A 23512-nucleotide genomic window follows, 5' to 3' on the forward strand; every position below is an offset into this window, starting at 1 on the left:
GTCACAACCACAGAACCCAGAAGATTAAAGAAAATAAGCTTAAAATACCTTCCCCACAGAGTCATGCATTTCTTTCCTGATGGTAAGAAGTGATGGGCAAACCTCAAAAGGTCCAGAGGTTTGGATGCATCTCCAGAGCAGCTGATGCCTTCTTAAAATTCTCCCCCAGGGGAGGTTTCAGGTCACATTTATTGGGAACAAGAAAGATGGCAAGGTTTGAGCTCATTCCCTCACGCTGCCAACCCAAGCCCTTCATTACCTGTTCGCCCACGCTTATTCTCGCTAACACAAATAATCAAGGCTCCAAGACCACTAGCAGCAATGTTGGCCAAACCACAGAGGAGGTCAGAAGCTGCGAAGAGCCCACAGAAAGTTGTTGGGATGGCATTTTCTGTGGACAGAAGGTCCTGGGAGAGATTAAAAAACCATTGAGTGTCACAAAATGAAAGGAAATGCCAGAAGCAGTCTTTCCTGGAGGATGCAGTTTACCCATCAGAGATATTCCTCCCATCCTGCCAGAATACCAACAGCTGATCACATGTGCACAGCAACCAGCCAGCAACTAGCCTTTTTAATTTATATTTACTCTGAATTATGTGTTTTCTGGTGTGGGCTTTAGAGGTAGATAAAACCCAGCTGCAGCAATAGCTTTCAAATCAGCTATGATCCATGCTTCAGTCAACAGAAACCTTTAATTAAAGCACTGAGTTACACAGGTTCTGGTTACCATATAACTAGCAACATCTTCAAATATTTGGATTGTAAACAATCTTCATAACTTGGAGACAGGCATCACCTTTCCTACTTCATGTCAAAGGCTTTGCAGGCATTTTGTAGGTGTCTGGCAATAGGCAGTGACAGGAGGAAGTGCTGATAAGGAGCTGCAGCTCAGCAATAAGGTATTGCAGGAAAAATACAGTAGATATGTACATAATAGTTTGTGATCTTTTATTTTCCTTGGGTTTGGAACAAGCTCTAGGATCTCTACACTTATATTATCCCAGACCTGGATTTGATAGTACACCAAGCCATGAAGCTCATTTATGCTCTGGTTGAAAGTACAAAAAGATGCTGATTTTACAGTACTCACTAGCCAGCTGCTTTTAATGGTGTACAGCTATTTATTTATATGTGATATCCTAAGCATCCTATTTAATCTTGCTCTTCAGATTCAAGAGAGAGGACCTGCATATTAAAAAAGAACACTGGACATTATGAAAAGTATTTATGGAGGAAAAGAACAACTAAAGAGATTCCTATTAGCTAGATGAAAAACATTAAATGTGCTAAATCAGTAAATTTTCTGATTAGTATGCAGTAAGTATCTGCTCAATCTAAATAGACTGAGCCTGCTAAAACACCAGATGTAAAATGCCATTTAGACAGCCCATTAAGTAACTTTAAATTCTTATTTATACCAAAGCAATAGAATTATGTATATCTATACCTCTTTTTAAGTATCTCCTATGAAAGATTTCTGCCCCTTATCCCTCTACCTTCTGTCACAAAGCCTAAGCCTGTTGTCTATAATCCAATACTGAAATACAGGCCAAACAGGACCCCTCACGAGAGAGCGGGCGAGAAGCAGCAGAGCAGAAGCCCATCGGTGCCCATGGAGTGAGCAGCAGAGCAGGAAAGCCATATTCTGTTATCAGCCCCAAAACCTGCCTCCTGGTGGGCTCCGGGCAAATCCCCCAAGGCTGTATTTTCAGACTGCTCAGATACCTCCAGGTACAGATAAATACTCAGTGGGATTCAGGTTAATCTTCACTGAAACCCTGCAGCACCTACCCATTTAATCACTGTGGGGAAAAATACCAAAGGCTTCTTTTCCTGATGCTAGACATACGGCTATCTTTAGAAATCCTGCCCTCATCCAAAACCATGAAATAATTATATTTACCGATTCCAAAAAGCACTTTGACGTCTCTGGTTTTAGGTTTTGTTTTAGTAAAGTATTTCAGCAGAGGCAAAACATCCAAGTTTAAAGCTGTGACCCAAAATGGAGTCTCTACCTGCTACCAATCCCTGAAGGAACCTAAGTTCATGAGATCCCTGTTGGACTGCGAGTTTATCAGGTTCATCAGAAATCCTCTGCATGATGAGAGCTGCCCCAGGGGAACCTGGTAATATTCCCCCTAACCTCAGCTATAATCTAGATGCCTCCTTCATCTTCCGCTCTCCTCAAGCGATGAATCCAGCAGGCCCTCTCCTATGGTCATCATCTCTCAAAAATGAAACCAAATGAAACCAACTCACATCTTCCCCTAGCCTTTGTATATTAACCACATTTTTATAGCAGCTGACTGGGAAGGGAACAGTCATCACCTTTCTCAGCCCATCTCCTGCCTTCTTCTGGGGCATTTAATTGCCCAAATGCATTCCAGGTTAGGAAGAGAGTTGATGAAGAAGGGAAACAGAGACAAGAACAGCTCTTCACTTCTCCCCTTGGAGCTCTGTCAACATGCAGTAAAAAATTCACCATTCATGGCACTAGAAAGAAAGAGGGAGGGAATGAGCATGGAGAGGTTATCAATCTGCAGCCCGGTCAGGACAGACTGGTCCCTGCTCCTGAGGTTGTGTTTGGGTTTTAATCAATGAGCACTCAATGTTAAGTGTCTAAACAGCCACTGAAGGAGCTCTGATCTCGGTCAATGACTAAGAGGATGCTACTACAACGCAAGAGACATTGCCTCACTAAGAACCAGGTAGCGGAGAGAACAGGCCATGGAACAGCCAAACGCTACGCATATTGTTGTTATTCCAGTAAAGCATCCCACAGCCACAAGACCGCTCCACTACCAGCATCACCCTTGGGCACTTAACATTTACTTGCAGGAGGTGTCATTCTATACACCCAAATATTCCTCTGTGCTTGTGGGCTCACTGTGACAGGTATATTTCTGGGTGGGGTGTCTTTGTGGGCTGCACTTTTAAATTCTTCATCACTGTATTTGTTAAAGCAGCAAGAATGCATTTTGTGTTCAAAGCAGTGTAGATATTGCTAGGGAGGCCCTCCTCCTCTAATGAAAAGCATCCATTTACTCTTTGTGTACAGAGAAACATAACACATCAGGAAACAACTGTCATATCAAATACCCCTTTATGGCAATTGTGGTTAAATACCGATTTTTTAATGGTAACATACTTATACAGGTTTGGCAACGGATGTATAAATAAGTAATCACTTCTGGAGGGCTACCAAAATGGCAGATTTCCCAAGTCAATCAGTCCACCCAGGGACTGGGAATGCAGAAAGCAATTTAGTGCTGCAAGGAATATGACAATCTATTTATAATGGTGCAGTGCGCGAGGCTGAGAGGAGAAACTGCAGCTGTTGTGTCAGGATTATAAGTGACTGATTGTTTCTAACAAAATCTATTGATATATCAGAAGGAAGTACGAGTTTAGCTGCCTGGCTGATTCCCTTGCAATCATACAGGTGTGGCGCCAGCTTGAAGGAAATGAGGCGCTACAGCTAAAAATGCCATTTTTTTGCCATTTCTCCCTTGACATGCCTGGGTAGCCCTTGTCAACCCTCTTGGGGACTTACTGCATCAGAGCCCATCCAACCTTTGTTAAAATGAACAGAAGAAAGGGTGGCCCAGTTTCAGAAGAGCCCATGGGAGCGCCCTGCCAGATAGAGAGCATCCCCAAGTGTTAAATAACCGTCCTGCCTCTTCAGTTCTTGAAAAAGCTTTGCTTCCTGTTCCCTTATTTACTCCTTTCCCAGCTGCTGTATGTGTTTCCACAGGCTGTTAAATAACAGCCCCTCCATCCTAAGGGAAGGCTGCCACCACAGAAAAGCCAAGGGTTCTTGCATCCTAGGTACAGCACATCACAAATGCCAGATATTATAAAGACTATTATGTTTAGGATCAAAGACACAAAAGTTAGCAAACAGCACAGTTATAAGGGCACCCAAAGCCAAGGGACTCTGGAAAACTCATGATCCAGCAGCTCCCAAGAGAACCAGGCCCACGCTGTGCTTCCCACCCAGTCTGAAGGGGCCCAAGGACTGCAGCAGCAGCAGGATGGCACTTCTCTAGTGGAGTATTTGAGGACCTGCATCCTTTGTAAAGACTGAAACAGAAAACACTGTGCTTAGCTAAGTGTGCTTTATCAACTAGGATACTAAAGTACAATCTTGCTGTTAATAGAAGCAAGGGGACTTTTCGCTCACTGATGTGGTTAACCATTTAGGAGGCAGTCTGCCTCCTAAATCTGTGTGTACTCTTTCCCTGCAAGAAGATAATCTAGGCCTGATGGCTTCTTTCCTACAATCATCTGAAATCTGGGGGACAGAGACAGAGCCTGATGAGAAACATCTTGTATGTAAATAGCTGTATTTTACACCCTTTATGCCCTTGGAGCGTGCATTTTCCATGGTGGTTTGGGCATACTAAATGAGAAGAAACCTACTCAGCTTATGCATCCCACTACCCTGACTTCCTCAAAGCCAAAAATCAACAGACAATTAACCTGTCCCCCAGTGCTTTGCCTTTCTCCATCACCTCATGATCACTCTCTGACATGTGAAGGTCTGATTCACGGAGCGGGGATGTCTGGCCAGCAGTGGTTACTCCATTGGGCTGTTTCCAGCTAGCACTGTATGTCTTGAATATGTACCATTTCCACATATTTTTTCATACAGCTGGAAGAACCACTGATTACATGGCAGTACCACCTAGTGACACACAGAGACACCACCACCCAAGGCAGGGGTCACCCCTGGCATTGAGAGTATGGCAGAGATGGAGTAGACAGCAGCACATCGTAAAGGAATAGACCAGGTACCAGAGTGCTGCAATCCAGCCACCATCAGTCCTTCATTTTTACCTGTGTCCCGGTTTGAAGTAAAACCGAACCAATTTTCTGTTCTGTAACTTTACATCCTAGCTAGGCCTCCTCTAACTCTCTGAAATTAACGGCATATTGTAGAGAAAACTGCGCGTTCTCAGAGTGATAAGACCAATGTTTGTGCTCCATGCCAAGGAATGGTATGCAGGGAGGCCCTTGCTTATACTTATTGCTATAACAACCAAGGTCGGCCAATTTCGTTGTTTGCCCCCTTAGAGGGTCGGAAACGGAAAAAACATAGAGGGGTCACATCAGTGGGGAGGAGTGGACAGGACAGGTGACCCAAACCTGACCAACTGGGGTATTCCATCCCATCTGCCCCATGCTCAGTATAAAGGCTAAGGGATCAAAGGGTCAGCCCCCTTCCTGCGATGGCCGACATCCAGAGAGGACTCTGTCTGTTCATCTGCCTTTGATCCCGATCCGTGTGTTCCTGACTCCAGAGCTGGAATCCAGTTCCCATTCGTCACTGAGTCCAGTCTGGGACTTCCCCAGTGCCTGCCGGTGACGTGACTGTCATCCTGGGAGCTTGATACGGTTTTGTATATATTGTATCTATTTCATTATTTTCTTCTTTATTTTTATTTTAATATTAATTCTTCATTAAAGTAGTTTAGTTCATTCTAAACTTCTGAATCTCCTTATCTCTTTCTCCTCCTCTCTCCTCTTTTAGGGGGGGGAAGGAGGGGGAAGGGCCATCTGCCGGTCCAGTTTTGGTAAATTCAGCCAAAACCATGACAACCTGGCTGGAGCATGGGAAGTCACCTATGTGCACAAACCTTGCACCTTGGAAGAGGTTTGGGGGTTTTTTTGCGCCATACAGACAGATGGGCAATACGACTCTACCTGCTCTCCCAGCCCTGCCCAGTGGCACAGAGAGAAAATCATGTTTTGTTACATCCTAGATGAGAGCCAGAGCACAGGAATAAGATAGACCCATACACACCACACACACGCAGTCCTAGCAGACTGTTTACTTTGTAAAAAAGGTGCATTTATACAGCACCTTTTATCAGAGATCTTAAAGCACTTTGAAATACCAAACATCACCAGAGCAGTGTAAGAGCTGGGGCAGTCAAGGGAAACTCAGAGAGCTCTTCAAATGCCTTGTTTCAGGAGGATGGTGTAAGAGCAAGAAACTATCTCGGCATCCTGAGAAACAGCGTGTGGGGCCACAGGGGATTTCTGCTTTTAGAGAGTTTCCGCTTGCATCTTTCAAAACTTTCGCTTTTAAAACATCAATTAAAAGATACTTTAAATGATGTTCAGAGACAAAACCCTAATTCTGGTACCCTCTGGAAACCTCAGGTCAGCGCCACAGCTCTGCTGCCTGCACCAATGCTCTCCAGCCACCACCAAGATAGGCCAGCACACACAGAGATAGGCTGAATACAGAAAGCAGTGATAACAAGCGGTCAATGCAATTATTCTTCACTCTTCAACACTGAAGAATTAATTAAAGCAGTGCTTTAAAATTGAAATTAACTAATTTATACCATTAAGAGGTACCTTTACCCCTTCAGGTTAGTGCAATGAGGCCTTACTGCAGTTAAAATTAGACCTAATAGGCTTTCAGTAACTAAATAAAACTAAATGAAAGACTTCAATATTAGTTACTCTTTGGCCTTATCTAAACTGCAGGACCTGGGACCTTGTATATATGACCCACCTCCATTCTACAAGGGGCCCAGGTATGTAGGATTTTCTCTCCTTCCCCCTCTCAACAGCTTGGTTTGTGTGCGAAAGAAAAACAATCGTGCGGGCCAGAAGCCAGCTTCAGCCACGGTCACCAGTACCTGCAGAGCATTTCTGCCCTAAAACTTAGTCATGGCCCCTATAAGTTGCTGTGCCAGACCAGAAGCTGAAAGAGCACAATTTCTTCAGTCCATCACAATACATGGCAAGAGGACATCACTCGAGGAGGTTGAGAAGCAGGAACACGTGGCAGTTGGGGATTGCTATAAGCAGTCAAGGTGAAACACGCTTGTTCTGAGTGTGATGAGAAAGCCCCCTGCAATCCCTGCTCTGCAGTCCCCTTCCCAAATTGCACACACCCCCAACCGTTTTCTGAAGCCAAAGGGCAGAGAGGAAGCCTTTGACCACATCCCAAAGTCCATCCTCCTTGGGAAATTTTCCTCTGTGCTCTATCTTCAGGCACAGGATCATAACAAAACCATCTGGCAAAGCATCCACCTTCTCCTTAAATCCAAGAGCTCCACCCCACAAGACTTCCCAGTTGCTCCTGAAAAGGGAGGCCACCAGTTACAACCACCCCTTCCACTGGGGTGAAGGGGTGCGATGAAGTATGGACATTTACAGCAGCATATAGGCGTCCCATGGATTCAGTCCTTCATGGCAGCTGAAGGCACTGACTACTGCTTGCATGGTAGTACCTCGCTACTGCTCCGCATCAGCAGTTAAGGACAGGTTGGGGATGAAGGACCCTTCGCACTGAGAAACCCAGAAGGAATGCCCACATGACGATGAAGGTGACTTCATTTTAGTAGCTGGATCCTGCACATATCTCTTCAAGCGCAGTCTTTTTATTAGTCACATTTTGATGGGTGCCCAGAATCTAGCTACAAAGAACATTGTATAACTCAGACATGGAAAAAGTTAGTTCTTTGTGGTATCACATTTTAGATGAAAACCCACTTCCTCTCCTGCACAGCAAAGCAAGAAAGCGTAGGCTTCAGCTTTATCAGTCATTGCCTCTGCGCCTTCTGAACAACCTTAAAGCCTGTGAGCCAAAAATGTGAGGTTTGTGATCTGAATCTTTCCCTCTTTTACATTCATGTAAATTTGAAACATCTATAGCTTCGTTGGAGATTACAATGGTGGAAATGATGAATGCTGGAATTTTGTCTTTTTCATTCAAGAAGAACAAATTGTTTCACAGAGTCATATGCTTTCACTTGGGGAGGCTCAGGGGTTATTTCTCATACTGTGCCAGCCAGCTACCTTGAGTTGAACTGTGCATGGGCTCAGGGTGGGCTGCAGGCGAGGGACTGGCTCTGGGCTAATGGCCCAGCTCTGCAGTGACAGTGGCCTCTGGGGAAGGGGAAGCATTTGCTGTCACTCATGACCCTTCTGGCCAGTCCCTTCTGCTCACAGCCAGAGTCTGGCTTGACCGTGTAAAGAACCAACCTTTTCCTCTTCTGGCACTTGTTAATGCTTCTACTTATTGTTATTACAGCAGAAAAACACAAGTATTTGTTTTAAGGTTATCTTTATATGCTGAATTTTCACTAGGAGAGTAAAACAGGTGACAGTGGGCAGGTGCCCCTTTCCATCATTTATCTCACACTACTTATCTTCTTCAGTGCCTTTCCCCAGCTGAGCCAGGTATAATTCTCTCTGTGTTTCTGTGGTCATCTCTATCTTCTTTGTCTGTCTGCTTAGCCAGCTGTCTGGTTTGATATTTCTAATGTGCACTTAACCAGGCTGGATACTTCCCCTTTGTCTTTCCCCATAGTCATATGCATCAATCAGAGCTTTTTTTCTTGCTTTTGCAGCTTATAGGGAAGAAATATAGTTGAAGCCACGCTTATCAACACTTCCAAAGAAGAAATATACACCACACGATAAGTTCTGGTTACATCAACCTTAAGATGCGGTAATAATTTGAAATAGAATATAGGCTTATGAAGTATTAAATAAAAAAAAAAAAAAAGAAAAAAGTAATAGCATCTTGTACTTATGTACAGTATAGCTAAAAACAGGCAGCTAAAGGTCTGGTTTTTCTTATAATCGTTTCACCAACTGATAGTTTCAGTTGTAGAAAAGGCAGAATAATTTATAAAGGTTTCACACATTTTGGTAGCAAAATAGGAAACGCTGCCCAGGTGACCTTCTTTAAGAATGAGATTTACACATTCATAGGCTGTTAGTAACTGGCTTAATTGTCGAGGGTATTTAATTCATTGATTTTAATAAAATATGACAATAGCTGATGAACATTTCACCAGAATGTCACTGCTATCACTTTCCCTCCGGCATCTCAGCTCTCCAGCGTTCACAGAACAGTTTCAGCATTCCCATTTGAGTTCTTCAATAATGAACCTCAGCTCTCTAGCCAGTCTAGGATATTATATCACCAGTCTTTTTCAGAAACATCATTATTCACACATCTTGCACCTACTGACTAAGTAGAAGGCAAAATCCATCCATCACTGGAGTTACTGTCTCCCACACAGATGCCACTTGTAGGAAACAGGGATCCAATGCATCTTTCCCAGTCTCCAGTCACCCCCATCTCTGATTTCTGACGGGGTACACATTGGTGGGATAACACCCTCCAACACTCTTTGCCCCAGAATTTTGCCTTTACAAACCTGGGACATCAAACCCCTTGGCCTGTTTCTATGATTACAGAACAGTCTCTTTAAAATTCTGCTGAATTATCATACTCAAAGTTGTATTTTATAGTAATATTTTGTCTAAAGTTATTTTATATAAAAGGTTGAGCTCTGGGGAAAGTTTAAACCATAGCCCTCCAGGAATTACTGAGTTTGTTGACTGTGAGAAGAAAAAAAAAAAAATACCAAATTTTCAAACTTTTTAGAAACATTTTAAACAAGTACAACTAATTAGAGTCTGATCAAAGCCAAGTGAAACCCTCTGGAGCAGCTGCATTCCCTATATTTGTGAAAATCAGGCCATTTAGATAGTTATTTACATAAGGAGTATTGGAACCAAGCCAAAGCCCTTTGAAATCAATGGGACTTTTTAATGATTTCAATGCAATTTGTATCACAGCTTTAGAAAATGACCCTTTTTTATTTAATTCATCATTGCTGCTGAATGGTGCAATATGAATTGAGAGGTTCTTCAGCCACAAAATCTACACAGGGTGTATAAATTCACACAGAATTCTTTAGGTTGAAAGAGACCTCTTGACATCTTCTAGTCCAAACCCCAGCTCCATCAGGACCAGCTAGAGCTGGCTGCCCAAGACTCTGTCCAGTTGGGTTTTGAGTATCTCAAAGGATGGAGACTCCACAACCCCTCTGGGTGACCTATGCCAGTGTTTGACCACCCACACAGTAAAAAAACACAACCAAACTTTTACTGCTTTCCCCTTGTCCACCAAGGCAGTCAAGTGTTGGCAACAAGTGTTGGCAGAGCTGGTGATTTCACAGCAAGCCCAACGTGTCCTGATTCATTGCCACTGTTATATATGGCATGGTGCCACAGGAGCCGGACATCCTCTGAGGCCAACAGCACCAGGACAACAAGCCTGGGACCCCAGCCTCGGCAGCTATTATCCAGAAGTTGTAACCAGGGTCTGCAGAGAGTCCAGACCACCAAGTCAATCTATAGTGACAAGGCAACTCCGAGGTCAAGCTAGAAAGCTGAGTACAGGGGCCAGGATCTGGCCCCAAATCAACTGGGCAGCTGGTCAGGCAGGAGCAGGCTAAGGAAGAACTCCCAGGCAAAGGCTGCTGAGGCCTCCAGCTCACCCCAGGGCATAGGGAACCAACCCGCAGCCAACCCATTCAGAAAGGAGGAGGAAGCTCAGGGCCAACACACCCTCAGGAGGAGGCAGGCAATCCAGAGACATCTGGATACAGGACAGCCTTCCTGTTTGTGAGGGAAGCAGCTCTTCATAGAATAGAATTATAGGATCATTTAAGTTGGAAAAGACCTTTAAGATCATCGAGTCCAACTGTAAACCTAACACTGCCAAGTCCACCTCTAAGCCATGTCCCTAAAAATTTATTTGTCACAAGGGAAGATTGCTATTTTCCTTTAATTCTGACACAGTGAGATCCCTCTCAGACCTTGTTTTTATGCTTTTCAGCCTCTCCCTTACTTCACAGGGCTATTTTCTGATGCTCTAATAATAGATCACACTGTAATTCTCATGACTAACACATAATTCTTGATGCAATCCAGGTCCTACCTCTGCTTGTCTGGAGTTCAATCTTGACTGTCTAGCAATTGCTGGAAATGAAACTCAGACAGAAACCAAGCAATGCTTGACTGAGCATGGAATTTATTATTCAACTCCCTGCTACTATTACATATAGCTCAATTATCATCTCCTGCCTCTTTCAGAAACCTGGATATGCACAATGATAGATATTCCCAAGACCTCACAAGAAACAGAGTCACACTGTCTGAACCCACTGCTCTTCCTTTGGTTTCTTGTTTCACTCCTGTACGATAGTTCACTGTCTTTTAAGAATCTGAATTATTGCACGTCCCAGTTGGCTGATTTCCCCAAATACTGTTGCCTTGGTTAAAGACCTACCATAGAACCACTCCATGATGCCTCGGTTTGTCCATCTGACAAGCTTTTTTAAAGACTTAAGAGCTGTTTCACTGCATCGTTATCAGGAGGTTTGAGAAGAAAATGCTCCACTGCTTTCTCCAGCCAGGAGGAAGCGTGATTTGTGCAGACCAGCGTTTACACAATGACCTTTTAACAGATGGGGGGAAAAGGGGCAGGTAGAGGACTGCATAACAACTGGATTTTTTTTATAAGGTTATATAAAAGATATTATATAAAATCTGACTATCCATTTGCACAAAATATATAATATGAAATATCAATACATAAGTTAAAATTGTATTGATTCCTCCCTCTCCAGCTCTCTTGTTTATTTAAAGATTTCACAGGGACATCTGTATTTTTGGAAAGTGCTTTAAGGCATTTCTTATAAATATGCTGCAAATATGGAGATTGATGGATTGATTGACCTCGTTGTGAGGCCAGTGTTAATAAAACTTATTGGCAAGTTATCAAGAGACATAAAACAATGCCATCTACATCCTTCCCCCAAGAGGCAGAAGCACTTTTCCTGACTCTTCGTGAGAGCTCATTTGCAAGTCTGAAGGTCACAGTGGCTAAATCTCCATCACCCATTACTGTCCATCCCTGATTTGTCCTGCTGTTCCTGTTTACCCAGCAGTGGCAGAAGCCCATGCTCAGAGCATGGAAGCTCATCAGTAAAAGCACACCTGGTGTGTATCAAGGTTATGCAAAACCAAGGAATGTTCCTAAGGCTTTAGAAGCAGCCCTTCCTATTGTGATGCTGACACGAGGCTGCCCAGCACCAGGCAACATCAGGTTCTGCCATTCCTGGGGCAGGCGAGAGCCCATCTTCCACCAGCCTTCAAAGGAAACAGGACTCCGAAGTCAGGGAATTTTTCCCTGATCTTTGCTCTTAGGCAAAGATTTTATATTATTTCTCTATTGTTCTGCTTTCCAGTGTGATGTCTGTCTGATATTGTAATGGCAAGCGATGTCATGACAAGCTGGAGTGGTGCCTTGGACACTTCCTCTACCATTCATGGTCCCATCTCATAACTGTTAGAATTTAAGACTAATGAAACCATATGATCATTTAAACTAGCTTGTAGACTATCACAGCTCCTTCCGATTCAGATATTTATTCTTCTGCTGAACCCACTAATCCATATGAACAACTGGTACGTATTTGTTCCCTAAAACACAGCCTGTCTTGTTATGAAGATGAGAGATGAGAATCCACTGCTGCCATTAGCAGTTTTCCCGATGACTGATTAACACAGACCAGCAAAATAATTTTCTAAACTTTTAGTTTGAATGGCCTCAGCTCTCAGTCAAAGTTTTCTGTTAGAGGTTTTTTCCACTAGATTCAATATCCGTTTAGCTTCAACACCTGCTATACTCCCCATGTATTGGGTTTATACATCATAACCAAGGAACCTCTTGATCTTATTTTTTGACAAGTGAAGTGTAGTTAGTTCTTCAAACTCTTTGGGCAGCATTTTCTCCAAATGCAAGAACCATTTCCTAGGCATTTTTCTGCCCATCTTTTTCCACACACTTTCTTTAAAGGAGATCAGCAAAACCAGACTGTTTCACTGTTGTGCCCACCGGTATCATAAGTCATCGCTCTCCACTCCACTCTTTAACCTCCCTGTCTATATGTTTACAAGCCCCATTCAACTTTCAGCCATGTTATCAGATTGGAGTTGGTGTTCATTTACCCCTAAATCCTTTTTAAGGGTTGCTACTTTCCACAATATTATCATTATTCATTCCGTAAGGATTGTCTGCATTTCCCCACATTCATTACTTTGCCAATGGCTGTAAAACATTGTTTGATTGGGGCACACTAAGAAAGTAATTCACACTGCCCAGTGTAGTGAAAAACCCTCCAGATAATTTACCAGTGTTAGTCAGAAAAAAAAGCATTGAACTGGAATTTCTCTTGGAGTTTCCCTAACTCAAATGTTTTGGGAAAACAGTTTGATTTCAACAGTCATAATAGAAACCAGGCACAATATTGTAGAAATGGGAGCCAAAGGGCTTCCAGGGGTCTTCACCCCTGCCTTTCTGTGTGGGAAACGTAAAAAGTTATGAATTTCATTCAAAATTAAGACATTCCAACTCCACAAACCTACAACAAAACCCAATTTTGAAGTCCAAGTCCTCACTGAACGGAGATCACCTTTCTCCAGAGCTCTATCGCTTGTCCCTCCACCCATCTTTGTCTCATCTGCAGCTTGTCACTCGGAAACTGGAAAAGCCATTATTTATACCAAGAGTAACATAAGGAACATCTCCAATGTCTTTTTAACCTGTTTTGAATGTAGTTTAGCAGCCAGAGACAAGGAGCTGAGCCAACTCAAGAAGCTCAGCCAACTCTGTGGACCATCAGCAAGTGATGATTCTTGTTTCCAGAGTGGGAAATCCTACACTATTTGTTTCTGTTTACCTTTCTGGTTGTGCCTCCCTGTTAATACTCCTGAAAGTGGAGTCAGTTACATTGCCTGGTATTGGATTTCAGTATACTCAGTATGGGAATGGTTAGGTTTATATTCTGCACCAATATAAATTAGTATATTTTTCAGTGATGCTTTGTGTCAGCTTTACCAGTATCTTGAGATTCAGGGAAGAAAACAGAACTGACAGCAGCTTACTACTTCTTTTCAAATAAAAGACTATTCAGAGTGGTTCCAAGTTCTCCTGGTTTGAACACAGAAGCTAATCAGGCATGTATTTTGACACACATAACCCTACCATGTAGGGGGTGGAACAAGGATCAGGCAAGGCCATGAATAACTAGTCCCTCATCATTGCTTCCAGTGGAAGCATATTCTGTGGGGCAGAAAAACTTTGTAATTTGTTTTTAGTAGGTGTTTTGGAAGTATTTTTCCTCCCTTTCTCCATTCCCTCTTTCCTTAGCATATTTCCTCTTTTACCGCTTGATCAGCAACAGCAGCTCACACTGGAGCAGAAAACGTGACCTGCTAAGGAGTACTGATGAGAAACCCTCCTCTACTCCCTTTAGACAGACAAAGGTGAGCTGGACATGAGCAGGTAGTCATTCGGGATGTGAGAGCCCAAACAGCCACCCCATGGAGTTAGTTGTTGCAGGCAGTACAGCTGCCAATTTTCAAAAAAATCCTTCTCCAAATGAAGATGAGGCTCAGGATAACTAGGGCTCAGCCACAGCTTTGTCACAGACCTGCTGTGCATGCTGGCATCACAGCTCGCTCCCAGCCAGGGAAGGGAACAGGATTCCCAAAGCTATCCGTTTCAATCATTAGCTTTTGGAGCTTCTGATGGCCTTTCACTATGTGTTTATCCATACATACGCAGTAGGGCCCTCAGCACATTCATGGATCCCACGTACCCATTGGTCCCCACTGCACAGAGAGAATGTTACAGAGGGAACCCAAAACCAACCAAAGAGAGCCTAAGATAGTCCTTCCAATCAGGCCTGAATAAAGATTAAAGAAACAAATACCCAAGAATTACAAGAAGGACATGCTACCATTTCTGATCCCTGTTGGTTTGACAAGAACAGTATGTAGAAAGGCTGTATCTGCACACACAGCTTAACCTACTGTTTGAGCTCCAAAGAGTCCTTAACACAGCCCAAGGCACAGGTCTCGGCTCTGCTTGAAGAGTTCCACACCTGGAACACCGACCCAGTGCCCAGGGTCCATGAGGAGCAGCCAGGACTCAAGTCCTGATCAAATGCTTCTTTTGACATGTTGTTTGTTCACCTAAAACTTTGTCCTGGATGCCAAGCATATAAGTAAACTGCACTCATCTGCTCCCCTAAATCCCTCAGGGAGTATTTTAAGTAGTGCTGCTCCAGAGCCTGCCCCAAGCTCCACACACAGCGAATTGCTGCAGCCCCAGGATGGCTTGCCGACCCTCTCTGTAGAGGAGGAAAGAGCCCCAAAAACGCATGCAGAAGGTAGGAATGTGGCAGAAGGGAGACAAATATTTGTAAGCAGTTTCAATCACCCAGGAGCTATGCAACAGCAGGAGCTATGCCAGGTTCCTCTTCACAAGTGCTGGCAAATAACACTTGTCTCACTGCTTGTCACCTCCCAGACCAAAGCCAGAAGGTAAGAGCACTTGCCTATCACAATTCTCAACATCAGCTGAATCCATGTTCTGCAATAACACTGCTACCTCTCACATATTCCAAGACTTGGTTATTTTCAAATACTCAAACCTTAATTTCCTCTATTTCTCTTGAAAGACCATCAGAAGGACTTGTCAGCAACTTACGGTGGGAGACAGAAGTGGATTGTTAACACCGATAACACTTGTCATGAGCCTAGACTTAACACGAGTAAAATACTAACTCTAAATGCAAATACGTGGCTCTGGCTTCTGTGTCAGAGAGCTCAAGATGAGCTGCTCAAGGTGTGACTGAGCAGAACGGTGCCTGTGTTGCCCCAGGTACCTGAAGCTTCCTTCACAGAGCCAAGAAACTGGTTTTAGGTCCTAAAGGCATCAATAGGCTCAATAGCTCTAACGCAACAATTGTGAGCATTGGGAGGGTACGAGGGCTGGGAACGTGAACAGCAACCAAACTCCTTTTCTCCCTACACGGCCTCTCCTATTGCTGCTGTCAGAAACCAAATGCCAGGCTAGATGGTCCCCAGAGGGGACAGCAGCTCCCTTGTCCACCTGCAGCCAGATCAGCTGGAGAAGCGGAGCCAGTTCCCATCCAGCTACAGTGCTCTCAGTCTGGCCTCCTCCGCAAGAGCTCCAGGCTTGTCCAACAGTCCAGACCACGTAACAGTGCAGGCCATAGAGCTCCATGGGACTGTCCTCCTCCAAGGGTGCATCCTCTCAGGTTGGGCAGCAGCAGATTTCACCAGAGAACAGCCGGGAGCAACAGGTAACTCTATCTCAAGCACATCACAAGTGAACATCAGGAAGCTGGTCCTGAACCCTGGAAGGCCAGCCTGACCTAACGCCACCTCCACAGTGGTGCCTCCACCTGGTGCCCAGCATCACTCTGACATGCTCAGAGCAGTCAGCCAGCCATGCTGGCCAGCAAGACCCCAATGGCCAAGCTGGGCCAGCCACACCACCGAGGCAAAAAAGTTAGGGTGCTTTTCTACATGCAAATTGTGAGCACAAAGAAGGGTCCTTTTAAGGCTGGTACAAATATTTCTGCAGGATAACTTTGTCCTAACTTGGAAATATCCCCCAAATCTACACCCACTCCCTTTTAAAACCTGATGCCCAGATGTGCAAAGTTGTGACTCAAATGGTATTACCCTGACTTGGGAAGAGAAAGGAAATCTCTAAAATTATTTCTACCAGTATTGCTCAAGAATTCATGAGGTAGAAGTAAATGATTCTGGAGAGTTATAACACGTTCCACATACCCTCTAAGGTCTATTGATTTAAGCCACTAAAACCTCACTTTGACCTCTGAGCTGTATTTTTATTTATTGGGCAATACCAGGCAAGGTAGCACCACATATTAGGTGTCAGCTATTCAACCTCTGAAATCACTGGAGCAAATACGAAAACCAGAAAGTCACCCGACCAGTATGGCAGCTACTTGGCTTGAAGAAAACCAAGTTTGACTGAAAGAAAAGAAACAATATATGGGTTAAGGTGGGGGGGAAGAAAGAAAAAAAAGATCCGCAACACCTAGGGAGAACAGTCTGCAGAATGGGAGCACTTAGGCTGCAAAGTCTTGCAAACGAGCTGCAATGTAGTCATGGCACACACATTGAGAAAGCATCAGTTCAAGAATATTTGTGGATATTTACTCTCCATCAATGTTTTAAAGATGGGATTTGCAAAAGCACTGAAGTGCCCCTTCTCCTCTGCTGCTGAAATCCAGATGGGGCTTCTGCTGCTGACGTCAGCAAGAACCACGTTAGGCCAAAGCAGATTATTTTCAAAAGTCTCTCTGAAATATAGTTAACACTGCCAAATAATACAATTCCTACAGGCCTACTTATATTTACTAGGTAGTCAAACTAAATTTGCTATATGGTCCATGAAATCATAAAAAGCAAAAAGCTATATAAAACCAGAATAAGCCTGAACTCTTAACTTCAACACACAATTTTACACTATTATTTTTAAACATGATGGCATTGCCATGAAAATGTGATCTGCTGTCTTCAAGGGCAGTCCCACTTGTGTAAGGCTAGCACCAGAGTAACGAATAAGGAAGCACGAACACTCTTTCCTACAGTTCTAGTATCCTCAAAATTGGCTGGGGATCTGTCCTTTCCCCTCACATCCCTGTAACATGAAGGAAAAGGATGGGGTTTGTTTGTTTCTTTCTTTTAAGAGGAGAGTTGCCTGAGAAGTCCTTACAAGAGGACACCTGCCCCCAAGAAGACACGTCCTAATGGAATCTCTGTTATGGTGTAAGAAACTGCCCAGGATGAAAGGAGAGTCTTTGACTCACCATAGGATGGGTTCTTTCACAGATATTTTCATAAACCCAAAGAAATGTGTAAGATTACAGTCCCTGAATTTACAATATTTTCTTTTTTATGCAGACTACAAACTGTTTAAAACTATTTTTTAAAAAAGGCAGTGCCGTTGGGAAGGTGGCAGAGGGTGAGATAAAGAAGACGCTCTCTCTTTTATCACCACCGCCTGAAGGAGAAGGTGTGGGTTTTCCTCACCACTGTGCCCTGCCACAGTGTACCTTCTTCAGCCTCTGAATATCTGCTTTATTTTGCACCTGGGATGAAAGAACAGGCTTGAGGAGAGAGCCTGGGAGAGGAGGAGTATGGGGAACACGTCGGTGACTTCAGCAGTCTTTAAGCTTAAGACTGCCTGCTTGATGCAAAGCCCCAGCAAAAAAAGTGAGAACATAAGTCATGCTCATAGACAGGGTGGATGCTCAACTCTTTCAACATCTACGTACTTCTCTTTATGTCCCTTTTATTAAAGTGTTTACATTTTCAGGTTAAGAACAAGAATCTCTTAACAGATACGCCATTTGTGAGGCACATCAGTGAGATATTTGCCTTTCAAGCCTTAATTGTAGCACTAAAGATGGCAAAGTGGCCACAACCGCTATAAATACAGCCTTTCTCACTCACCACGCCTGTGATCACAAGCTAGAGAGAGGCTGCAGAGTGGGAACAGTCACTTGAATTTGTGAAACCCTTCTGGGATGCCTGACAGTAGCACTAATTTTGTCCCATGACTTTCCCCCCCCCCGCAGTAACTTATATCCTTGTCGAACTCCTCCCTTCATCCACCCACAGGCACTTAAACGCCCCAGGGAGATGTAGGGCCAAGTCCAGAGGGACTCCCAAGAAGCCAACGACAATCTGGAGCTCGCCTTTCATGCTGAATGGCAGACTGGGACCAGCGTAAGAGATGAGAGGTCACCACATTGCTTATCACACACCACCCCTACGTACCTTCTCACGGTGGCTTTGTCAGATGTCACGTATGCACTCGAGCTGTTCCCAAGGGGATGGGCATGAGTCACGGAGCAGCTCTTGGCACCACCACACAAAAGACACAAACAAAAGGAGAGAGTGTAATTTTGATGACAAAAGAGGGTGGGTTTGTTTGGTTTTGATATTTTTTCCAGTGTTGTTTGGGGTTGTTTCATTTTTAACAGCAACAGATCCCAGGTACAACCCCCAGCATAAACACCTACCTAGAGAAGTGTTGACTTTTGTATGGGCCTCTCAGGAACGGCATCCACCAAATCCTGCAGTCCTCCACCCCTGCAGAAGAATAACCCCACTCACACCACCCCACGGCAGTATTATTACAGACTTGACTCGGTGGTTTGTGCCCCAGCGCACTAATGGGTCTTCACACAGCTCAGATTTTTCTTTTCACTGGAATTTAGTTACAATTTACAGTCCATGTAAGTAGAGAAGTGATTTTTCACCCCCTGCTTCTCCCTCCGTGTGGTTATGCTCTCTGCAACGGAGAGATGTGCCTCCGCCTTGGAAAGACCTGTCACAAGTGACTGCTCCCGCGGAAGAGGAGAGGCTGAGGCCAAACACTTCCGTGGTCCTCGGGGCCCCAACAACCCTTGTTACACATCACCAGGCACCAACCATTCTTCAGTGTCTGCTAATGTGTTAGGTGGCTCCTGGAGCAGCAAAAGCACATACACTCTCTGCTCCAGATCTCTCGCGCAGGAGAAAAGAAAAAAAAAGTTGTGCGGTGGAAGAACTGGAGGGAAAGGGGTCACGGCAATGACAAAATACAAGCATTTAGCCCTATGCCTGGTATTGTTCAACAGTCTATTATGCAGTTTGGGTATGCACATGCTGTGTATGAATAATGATAGTAAACTAGAAGTACATAGGAAAAGAAAGCATGTGAAAAATCACAATTGCCAAGAAAGCAACGCGCCTCCACCAAACATGATTACCCAGCCACCCAGCGTCAGGGGCCAGGCATCTGTGTCACTCAATAGGGTATACCCTTTCCCACCCTCCTGTCCACTGCTTCTCTCTGGAAGCTTTGTCTTTGTGCCTGATTGATACCACAGAGGCTTATAAAGAAAGCTTTTTGAAAAAAATATATCCAAACTTCTTCCGCGTGAGAGACAAAGCATGAAAAATGCAGCATAAATAATAGAAAACTTTCTCTTTGAAGAGAAGGACGGTTTGTGTCTTCCTCTGGCTCTCTGTTGAATGCTGACTGGAGAAACAGAGGTCAGAGGAGGCTGTCAGCCACCTACTTGCTGGTAATTCTGGCCCTCGGTGGGGTCCTCAGGGGTAGGAATTAGCAGCCCTAAGGGAGCTGTGAACAGAGCTCATTTGTGACATCCTTCAGCAAGTCATTACCCGAGCACAGACCAGGCGGCAGGACAGTGCCAGCCAGCCCCTGCGGAGGAGACCAGGCAGCCTGGATGAAGAACTTAGGATGGAGCTTTTTTCTTCTCCCACTACTGATGGCATTAAAAGGTCCAGAACAGAATACGATGCAGAAAAGCAAGCAACTTCATCCTAAAATCAGATTATTTAATACTCCAGGTGGAAGCATATGAAAGGATCCCTGACAAAATTGGCTGCCCAGCCAGTCTTGCTTAGAAAATTCTTTAAAAGCTCATTTCTGTGCTTTGTCTCATTGCCTTCTCTGCCTGCCAAAAGCAAAGCCTAACTTTCCCAGTTTGGCCACTGTTTTGCATGTGATGTCATCTTTCAAGCGCTCTGCAGTGTGCTACAGCACGTGGACTGTTCCGTTCAGTGTTTACCACCACCACAGCCTGCAGAGAACATTGTCTCAAAGCATCGGGTGTCCCGTCGGCGCTACAGCAAGAAGGCAGGACCTCGTGCGGCAGGGTGGGAGCTGTGCCAGGAGCCTCATCCCAGCCCTACCTGCTGAGCTCCCCAGTCACAGCTGGCAGGACATCAAGTCCCAAAATGAGGAAAATGACCTGTGAAGTTCATCCACACCACCAGAGGACAGACAAATCAGCTTCTCTGAGCGGTCCACAAGTCATGGGTGCTCCTTTGGAGGGCCTTGGGCAAAAGCTCTGCCTGTGCTCAGGACACAGCAGCACAGGAGGAACTTAGTCCAAGGCTGGGACAACCACATAGTGCCTATGGAAACATGCTAGTTTGTTTTGAATAGCTGAATTGGGACAGATTTCCACAGGCCCATGAGGGACCCGGGTGCACAGAGAGCAGGGTGGGTGGTGCCACCTTCCTTCACACGTGGTGCCACCTGGCTTTGTAAGACACGAGTTTTGCCATCATACTCCACGTGCACATAAGCAACACGTTTATGAACTACTTTCCCCACCGGCTCCTTCAGTCAGATCTGACAGAAAGCAGGTGCCTTCAAGGGCAAACAATTAACACAGGCTCCAAATTTACACCAGAATAAACTTAAGGTCTTGAGGCAGGCTAAACAATCAGAAAAATAACCTCAGCATGCTATTCTTTCGCTGAAAGAGCCAGAAAACAAGCATGGGTCTGCTCAGTGGGTAGTCCATACCGACCTGCTAAAGAGGGCAGCACATGTGGAGTCCCACAGTGAGTATCCAGTGAAGTCACTCCTAACTTCTCACTGAGGTGGTGGCGCAGCAAAGAAGTCTCCAACCACGCAGCACAAAGCTGAACCAGGGAATAGTTCACGGGCACTGAGGTAAGTACCTGCAGTATTAGAGCTAAGACAGAAGGGCAGGATTTGGCCTACTGACTCCTTGAAAAGGCAAGATTAAGCCTCTGTCAATTTACTACTGTGCCTTAAGTACAATGGCGTACTAATTATGAGAGAAGATTGGCACAATCAGATACTTGGAAAAACATTTACTCAGACAGGCGCCTTTCTGAAATGCTGCTAGTTTACTATTTGTCAGTCATTTTAAAAAGCAACACTTCCTAATGCCCTTTAAAACACGCAGCGAGGCAGCACCGACATTACTCTTTCTTCATATGCAAATTCAGCCTCTGTGCAAACCCTCAGATTTTCATATGCAGGCAAACCTGCAGGCAGCCAGCTAACGCTTGGGTCAGTGGCACTGAAAAGATCCTCGACACAACTCTTACCTGAACCTTTTTGGGGGAAGTTTGGTTGTTTTTTTTTTTTAGTATTGACTTGACACATCCCAACACAAAGTTCACCGGGTGCTTGGCTCCCCAGCTGCCAAGCCCAGGGGTTTTTCTCCCGTAGCAGCCCTGACATTCTGGAAAGGGACCCGCAGCCAGGAGTACAGGGCACTGCGTGCAGCCAGAGGGAAGGCTGTGAGGCTCCGGGCACGGTGACAAGTCAAAGTAGAAGCTGCAAAATATCACTTGGCATGCCAGGTGACTGGGCAGAAAATAACCACGGGGCCCACCTGGGATTCAGGAGGCAGCCACCACATCTGCCGTGTGACATCAGGGCGCTCGGCTCATCCCATCATCTCTGAAAGGCAGAGATGTAACGTTTGCTCATCTTTGCCTGAAAAGCAACAGGCAGGGACCTTCTCTGACCACAAATGTGCCCAGTAGCAAGCCCAATGGCTAACACAGGTGTAGCGTGCACCCCTCAGAGCAGCTGTATCCCCAACTGACACTTAAGAATAACAAGCACATCAGCATTAAGCAAACCCTGGTCATTTCCATACGGTTAGCACTTTGAAAGCCACACAGCGAGCATATCAAACAAGCTAATCCAGCCAGCGTCAAACACTGCCAACGCACATCAATGAAGATGACAGCAGGCTCTGCCCTTGGCCTGGCTTCTGCAAGACAGGCAACGTGCTCTCTATTTGCTTTTCTGTGATAACAGGTATCAAATGCTGTGCGGGTGTCAAGTCCAGAGGGGGAAAAAAAAGCTGTCCCTCCACGGTCAGGTCATCCATCGCCCCTTGTGCCCACAGGAAAAAGGCAGCGTCAGGACAGCCCTGCTCTCCCCTTCCTTATTCAGCCATACACTACGTTAATAAGGATCTGGGTATTGTGTAGCCAGTACATGGGGGTACTTTATGTTCACAGCTGCATTGTTGGTATATCAACTGACATTTACCTCGGTTCTCTCCCTCTCCTTTATTGTGATTCATGCTCCACGCTAATTAAACAGCACATGACAAATGCATCGTTATTAACAGCAGCTGGAACGCTAGTAAATCTTGCAGCAGTTCGAACAGAGGAGCTGTGTGGTGTGGTAGCATCCTCCAGGCGCTGAGACAGGGCTGATGAAGGATGCTGAAGGTATGGCCAGGAAGCAAGGCATAAACACCTCTTGCCAAGTGCCCATAAAGCAGTCTTAGACCCTCAGCAGTGAAAGATGCCCCTGTGCTACATGCACAGACAGCCGCTGGTGATACCAAACCCTCACCCAGCTGCTTGGATGTGCCAAACCTGTTAGAGAAGGGTCACCCAGCTCAGGCCATTTCCCCTCACCCAGACTGAGGTCACGGAGACCCTCTTTGCCCGCTGGGTGTTTCACTTCGCACCAGGACCCTGCTCCACACCTAGCTCTGAGTCCAGAGGCTTGACCAGCAGAACCTTCATTTCTGGCCTCAGCCTAACACCCTCCATCCTCAGCCTCCCCTCTGGCTCTAGGGCACTGCTGGCACTGATGTACGCCGTGGGGACATAAAAGCAGATCTGCAGCATCCTAGAACTAGGCAAAAAAAGCCAGAGTGATCCTAGATACACTAACTTAGTTTAAATGGCAGCCAAGAGTTAAAACTCACATGCATACACTGTAAAGCTCTTCTTTCTGGGGGGCAATTACTCAACAGACTTTTAGAATCCTATACAGTTATTGCTTTTTTTCTGTGCATCTTCTTTTTGTCTCTATGACAAATATTAGGAATATTTCAATTCCTATTTCAATTTCCTTCCAATGAGGAAGGAATGACGATTTGTGGTGATTTGGTGGAAGAATTCTTTAAGAATAAGAAGTAGTTGATGTACTTCTACAGCAAAAGCCTGCATTTTTCATCAC

This window comes from Numenius arquata, chromosome 2 (assembly GCF_964106895.1).
Source record: "Numenius arquata chromosome 2, bNumArq3.hap1.1, whole genome shotgun sequence".
Taxonomy (NCBI): Eukaryota; Metazoa; Chordata; class Aves; order Charadriiformes; family Scolopacidae; genus Numenius; species Numenius arquata.